Source organism: Salmo salar, chromosome 18 (genome assembly GCF_965601325.2).
Source record: "Salmo salar chromosome 18, fSalSal1, whole genome shotgun sequence".
In the NCBI taxonomy this organism is placed as follows: Eukaryota; Metazoa; Chordata; class Actinopteri; order Salmoniformes; family Salmonidae; genus Salmo; species Salmo salar.
The window spans coordinates 1,347,501-1,355,000 of NC_138308.1; the positions used below are offsets into that span (position 1 = coordinate 1,347,501).

Sequence of the window (7,500 nt, forward strand, 5' to 3'; positions counted from 1 at the left end):
TAGTTCTAACCCTGCACTAGTCCTGGAGAGTTACGGGCTTTAGTTCTAACCCTGCACTAGTCCTGGAGAGTTACGGGCTTTAGTTCTAACCCTGCACTAGTCCTGGAGAGTTACGGGCTTTAGTTCTAACCCTGCACTAGTCCTGGAGAGTTACGGGCTTTAGTTCTAACCCTGCACTAGTCCTGGAGAGTTACGGGCTTTAGTTCTAACCCTGCACTAGTCCTGGAGAGTTACGGGCTTTAGTTCTAACCCTGCACTAGTCCTGGAGAGTTACGGGCTTTAGTTCTAACCCTGCACTAGTCCTGGAGAGTTACGGGCTTTAGTTCTAACCCTGCACTAGTCCTGGAGAGTTACGGGCTTTAGTTCTAACCCTGCACTAGTCCTGGAGAGTTACGGGCTTTAGTTCTAACCCTGCACTAGTCCTGGAGAGTTACGGGCTTTAGTTCTAACCCTGCACTAGTCCTGGAGAGTTACGGGCTTTAGTTCTAACCCTGCACTAGTCCTGGAGAGTTACGGGCTTTAGTTCTAACCCTGCACTAGTCCTGGAGAGTTACGGGCTTTAGTTCTAACCCTGCACTAGTCCTGGAGAGTTACGGGCTTTAGTTCTAACCCTGCACTAGTCCTGGAGAGTTACGGGCTTTAGTTCTAACCCTGCACTAGTCCTGGAGAGTTACGGGCTTTAGTTCTAACCCTGCACTAGTCCTGGAGAGTTACGGGCTTTAGTTCTAACCCTGCACTAGTCCTGGAGAGTTACGGGCTTTAGTTCTAACCCTGCACTAGTCCTGGAGAGTTACGGGCTTTAGTTCTAACCCTGCACTAGTCCTGGAGAGTTACGGGCTTTAGTTCTAACCCTGCACTAGTCCTGGAGAGTTACGGGCTTTAGTTCTAACCCTGCACTAGTCCTGGAGAGTTACGGGCTTTAGTTCTAACCCTGCACTAGTCCTGGAGAGTTACGGGCTTTAGTTCTAACCCTGCACTAGTCCTGGAGAGTTACGGGCTTTAGTTCTAACCCTGCACTAGTCCTGGAGAGTTACGGGCTTTAGTTCTAACCCTGCACTAGTCCTGGAGAGTTACGGGCTTTAGTTCTAACCCTGCACTAGTCCTGGAGAGTTACGGGCTTTAGTTCTAACCCTGCACTAGTCCTGGAGAGTTACGGGCTTTAGTTCTAACCCTGCACTAGTCCTGGAGAGTTACGGGCTTTAGTTCTAACCCTGCACTAGTCCTGGAGAGTTACGGGCTTTAGTTCTAACCCTGCACTAGTCCTGGAGAGTTACGGGCTTTAGTTCTAACCCTGCACTAGTCCTGGAGAGTTACAGGCTTTAGTTCTAACCCTGCACTAGTCCTGGAGAGTTACAGGCTTTAGTTCTAACCCTGCACTAGTCCTGGAGAGTTACAGGCTTTAGTTCTAACCCTGCACTAGTCCTGGAGAGTTACAGGCTTTAGTTCTAACCCTGCACTAGTCCTGGAGAGTTACAGGCTTTAGTTCTAACCCTGCACTAGTCCTGGAGAGTTACAGGCTTTAGTTCTAACCCTGCACTAGTCCTGGAGAGTTACAGGCTTTAGTTCTAACCCTGCACTAGTCCTGGAGAGTTACAGGCTTTAGTTCTAACCCTGCACTAGTCCTGGAGAGTTACAGGCTTTAGTTCTAACCCTGCACTAGTCCTGGAGAGTTACAGGCTTTAGTTCTAACCCTGCACTAGTCCTGGAGAGTTACAGGCTTTAGTTCTAACCCTGCACTAGTCCTGGAGAGTTACAGGCTTTAGTTCTAACCCTGCACTAGTCCTGGAGAGTTACAGGCTTTAGTTCTAACCCTGCACTAGTCCTGGAGAGTTACAGGCTTTAGTTCTAACCCTGCACTAGTCCTACAGAGTTACAGGCTTTAGGGTTAGGGTTAGGGGGTAGGTGTTAGGGTTAGGGGTTAGGGGTTAGGGTTAGGGGTTAGGGTTAAGGGGTAGGTGTTAGGGTTAGGGGTGCAATCAATACAACATGGTGTTATTACCTTACAGCCTTATTCTAAAATGGATTAAACCACCACCATGCTTCACCGTAGGGATGGTGCCAGGTTTCCTCCAGACGTGACGCTTGGCATTCAGCCAAAAGAGTTCAATCTTGGTTTCATCAGACCAGAGAATCTTGTTTCTCATGGTCTGAGAGTCCTTTAGGTGCCTTTTGGCAAACTCCAAGCGGGCTGTCATGTGCCTTTTACTGAGGAGTGGTTTCCGTCTGGCCACTCTACCATAAGGGCCTGATTGGTGGAGTGCTGCAGAGATGGATGTCCTTCTGGAAGGTCCTCTCATCTCCACTGAGGAATTCTGGAGCTCTGTTAGAGTGACCATTGGGTTCTTGGTCACCTCCCTGACCAAGGCCCTTCTCCCCCGATTGCTCAGTTTGGCCGGGCGGCCAGCTCTAGGAAGAGTCTTGGTGGTTCCAAAACTTCTTCCATTTAAGAATGATGGAGGCCACTGTGTTCTTGGGGACCTTCAATGCTGCAGACATTTTTTGGTACCCTTCCCCAGATCTGTGCCTCGAAACCATCCTGTCTCGGAGCTCTACGGACAATTCCTTTGACTTCATGGCTTCATTTGCTCGTTTTTATTTTATTTAACCTTTATTTAACCAGGTAGGCCAGTTGAGAACAAGTTCTCATTTACAACCGCAACCTGGCCAAGATAAAGCACAGCAGTTCGACACATACAACAACACAGAGTTACACATGGAATAAACAAACATACAATCAATAATACAGTAGGAAAATCTATATACAGCATGTGCAAATGAGGTAGGATAAGAGAGGTAAGGCAATAAATAGGCCATGGAGGCAAAGTAATTACAATATAGCAAATAAACACTGGAATGGTAGGATGTGCAGATGATGAACGTGCAAGTAGAGATACTGGGGTGCAAAGGAGCAAGATAAATAAATAAATAAATAACAGTAAGGGGATGAGGTAGGTAGTTTGGGCTATTTACAGATGGGCTATGTACAGGTGCAGTGATCTGTGAGCTGCTCTGACAGCTGGTGCTTAAAGTTAGTGAGGGAGACATGAGTCTCCAGCTTCAATGATTTTTGCAATTCGTTCCAGTCATTGGCAGCAGAAAACTGGAAGGAAAGGCGGCCAAAGGAGGATTTGGCTTTGGTGGTGACCAGTGAGATATACCTGCTGGAGCGCGTGCTACAGGTGGGTGCTGCTATGGTGACCAGTGAGCTGAGATAAGGCGGAGCTTTACCTAGCAGAGACTTGTAGATGACCTGGAGCCAGTGGGTTTGGCGACGAGTATGAAGCGAGGGCCAGCCAACGAGAGCGTACAGGTCGCAGTGGTGGGTAGTATATGGGGCTTTGGTGACAAAACGGATGGCACTGTGATAGACTGCATCCAATTTGTTGAGTAGAATGTTGGAGGCTATTTTGTAAATGACATCGCCGAAGTCGAGGATCGGTAGGATGGTCAGTTTTACTAGGGTATGTTTGGCAGCATGAGTGAAGGACGCTTTGTTGCGAAATAGGAAGCCGATTCTAGATTTAATTTTGGATTGGAGATGCTTAATGTGAGTCTGGAAGGAGAGTTTACAGTCTTACCAGACACCTAGGTATTTGTAGTTGTCCACATATTCTAAGTCAGAACCGTCCAGAGTAGTGATGCAGGACAGGCGGGCAGGTGCAGGCAGCAATCGGTTGAAGAGCATGCATTTAGTTTTACTAGCATTTAAGAGCAGTTGGAAGCTACAGAAGGAGAGTTGTATGGCAATGAAGCTCGTCTGGATGTTAGTTAACACAGTGTCCAAAGAGGGGCCAGATGTATACAGAATGGTGTCGTCTGCGTAGAGGTGGATCAGAGAATCACCAGCAGCAAGAGCGATGTCATTGATGTATACAGAGAAGAGAGTCGGCCCGAGAATTGAACCCTGTGGCACCCCATAGAGACTGCCAGAGGTCCGGACAACAGGCCCTCCGATTTGACACACTGAACTCTATCAGAGAAGTAGTTGGTGAACCAGGCAAGGCAATCATTTGAGAAACCAAGGCTGTTGAGTCTGCCAATAAGAATGTGGTGATTGACAGAGTTGAAAGCCTTGGCCAGGTCGATGAAGACGGCTGCACAGTAATGTCTCTTATCGATGGCGGTTACGATGTCGTTTAGGACCTTGAGCGTGGCTGAGGTGCACCCATGACCAGCTCTGAAACCAGATTGCACATTCGAAATGGATTCGAAATGGTCGGTAATCTGTTTGTTGACTTGGCTTTCGAAGACCTTAGAAAGGCAGGGTAGGATAGATATAGGTCTGTGGCAGTTTGGGTCTAGAGTGTCTCCCCCTTTGAAGAGGGGGATGACCGCGGCAGCTTTCCAATCTTTGGGAATCTCAGACGATACGAAAGAGAGGTTGAACAGGCTAGTAATAGGGGTTGCAATAATTTCGGCAGATAATTTTATAAAGAGATGGTCCAGATTGTCTAGCCCGGCTGATTTGTAGGGGTCCAGGTTTTGCAGCTCTTTCAGAACATCAGCTATCTGGATTTGGGTGAAGGAGAAATGGCGGAGGCTTTGGCGAGTTGCTGTGGGGGTGCAGGGCTGTTGACCGGGGTAGGGGTAGCCAGGTGGAAAGCATGGCCAGCCGTAGAAAAATGCTTAATGAAATTCTCAATTATAGTGGATTTATCGGTGGTGACAGTGTTTCCTATCCTCAGTGCAGTGGGCAGCTGGGAGGAGGTGCTCTTATTCTCCATGGACTTTACAGTGTCCCAGAACTTTTTTGAGTTAGTGCTACAGGATGCAAATTTCTGTTTGAAAAAGCTAGCCTTAGCTTTCCTAACTGCCTGTGTATATTTGTTCCTAACTTCCCTGAAAAGTTGCATATCGCGGGGGCTATTCGATGCTAATGCAGAACGCCACAGGATATTTTTGTGCTGGTCAAGGGCAGACAAGTCTGGAGAGAACCAAGGGCTATATCTGTTCCTGGTTCAACATTTTTTTTGAAAGGGGCATGCTTATTTAAGATGGTGAGGAAGGCACTTTTAAAGAATGACAAGGCATCCTCTACTGATGGGATGAGGTCAATATCCTTCCAGGATACCCGGGCCAGGTCGTTTAGAAAGGCCTGCTCACTGAAGTGTTTTAGGGAGCGTTTGATAGTGATGAGGGGTGGTCGTTTGACCGCTGACCCGTTACGGATGCAGGCAATGAGGCAGTGATCGCTGAGATCTTGGTTGAAAACAGCAGAGGTATATTTGGAGGGCAAGTTGGTTAGGATGATATTTATGAGGGTGCCCGTGTTTACGGATTTGGGGATGTACCTGGTGGGTTCATTGATAATTTGTGAGAAATTGAGGGCATCTAGCTTAGATTGTAGGATGCCCGGGGTGTTAAGCATGTCCCAGTTTAGGTCACCTAGCATCACGAGCTCTGAAGATAGATGGGGGGCAATCAGTTCACATATGGTGTCCAGGGCACAGCTGGGAGCTGAGGGTGATCTATAGCAAGCGGCAACGGTGAGAGACTTGTTTCTGGAAAGGTGGATTTTTAAAAGAAGAAGTTCGAATTGTTTGGGCACAGACCTGGATAGTAAGACAGAACTCTGCAGGCTATCTCTGCAGTAGATTGCAACACCGCTCCCTTTGGCAGTTCTATCTTGTCGGAAAATGTTATAGTTAGGGATGGAAATTTCAGGGTTTTTGGTGGCCTTCCTAAGCCAGGATTCAGACACGGCTAGGACATCGGGGTTGGCAGAGTGTGCTAAAGCAGTGAATAAAACAAACGTAGGGAGGAGGCTTCTGATGTTAACATGCATGAAACCAAGGCTTTTTACGGTTACAGAAGTCAACAAATGATAGCGCATGGGGAATGGGAGTGGTGCTGGGGGCTGCAGGGCCTGGGTTAACCTCTACATCATCAGATGAGGAGTAGGATAAGGGTACGGCTAAAGGCTATAAGAACCTGGGGAATGGGAGTGGTGCAGGGGGCTGCAGGGCCTGGGTTAACCTCTACATCACCAGAGGAACAGAGGAGGAGTAGGATAAGGGTACGGCTAAAGGCTAAAATAACTGGTCGTCTAGGACGTCCGGAACAGAGAGTAAAAGGAACAGATTTCTGGGCGCAGTAGAATAGATTCAAGGCATAATGTACAGACAAAGGTATGGTAGGATGTGGATACAGTGAGGGTTAACCTGTACATAGAGTGATGATGAAAGAGACATTGTCTCTAGAAATATCATTTAATTAAAGCAGGTGATGTCACTGCACGTGTTGTAGTGTGGAACTAAAGTGTTAAATAAGGCATATTGAAGCAGGGCTAGAGGCTCTACAGGGAAATAAGGCAATAAATACTAACCAAAACAGCAAATGGACAAGACATACTGACGTCAGCGAGAGGCATGAGTAGCCGAGTGATCATAGGAGTCCAGCGAGTGGCTTCAGGCAGCTTGCGGGCCGGGGCTAGCAAGCTAACAGAAGGGCCTTGGAGGGACGTCGCGACGGAAGAAAGTCTGTTGTGGCCCCCCCTCGTGCTTTTACGTCGGCAGACGGATCTTCCCCGGTTTTGGGAACCGAGGACTTGACCCCGATAATGACATTGGATATGCGTAAACTGCAACATTTCTGGAAGATTCTCTGCATTATCTTTCACAGCAGAGCCGTTAAAGAGAACAATGTACTGAGCGAATGTCAAATTGGCTTTTTTTTACCAAATTACCGCACGACAGATCGCTCATTCACCCCAACTGACAAACAAACAAAAAAACAAAGGCAAAGGCTTTTCATGCTTTGGTGATTTCATAACCTTTTGACTCAATTTGGCATGAGTGTCTAGAATCTAAAGTCAAATGTCTACTGTTCGCTGATGATCTGGTGCTTCTGTCCCCAAACCAAGGAGGGCCTACAGCAGCACCTAGATCTGTCCCCAACCAAGGAGGGCCTACAGCAGCACCTAGATCTGTCCCCAACCAAGGAGGGCCTACAGCAGCACCTAGATCTGTCCCCAACCAAGGAGGGCCTACAGCAGCACCTAGATCTGTCCCCAAACCAAGGAGGGCCTACAGCAGCACCTAGATCTGTCCCCAACCAAGGAGGGCCTACAGCAGCACCTAGATCTGTCCCCAACCAAGGAGGGCCTACAGCAGCACCTAGATCTGTCCCCAACCAAGGAGGGCCTACAGCAGCACCTAGATCTGTCCCCAAACCAAGGAGGGCCTACAGCAGCACCTAGATCTGTCCCCAAACCAAGGAGGGCCTACAGCAGCACCTAGATCTGTCCCCAACCAAGGAGGGCCTACAGCAACACCTAGATCTGTCCCCAACCAAGGAGGGCCTACAGCAGCACCTAGATCTGTCCCCAACCAAGGAGGGCCCACAGCAGCACCTAGATCTGTCCCCAACCAAGGAGGGCCTACAGCAACACCTAGATCTTCTGCACATATTCTCTCAGACCTGGGCCGTGACAGACCTGGGCCCTGACAGACCTGGGCCGTGACGGTAAATCTCAGCAAGACAAAAATAATGGTCCAGTTG

General features: G+C 48.4%; 1 protein-coding gene across 7 annotated transcripts in view; it reads left to right on the forward strand.

Moving 5' to 3' along the window:
• The window catches only part of card11 (caspase recruitment domain family, member 11), a 136,850-nt gene that overhangs the window by 5,996 nt on the left and 123,354 nt on the right, over positions 1-7,500 (forward strand). The window contains exon 1 of one of the 7 annotated variants that reach the window (XM_082964663.1): positions 7,091-7,464. The exons of the other annotated variants lie outside the window; for them this stretch is intronic. The gene's annotated coding sequence lies outside the window, so the exon portion shown is untranslated. Of the gene's footprint in view, positions 1-7,090; positions 7,465-7,500 lie in introns of those variants that run through there. 7 annotated transcript variants of the gene reach the window in all.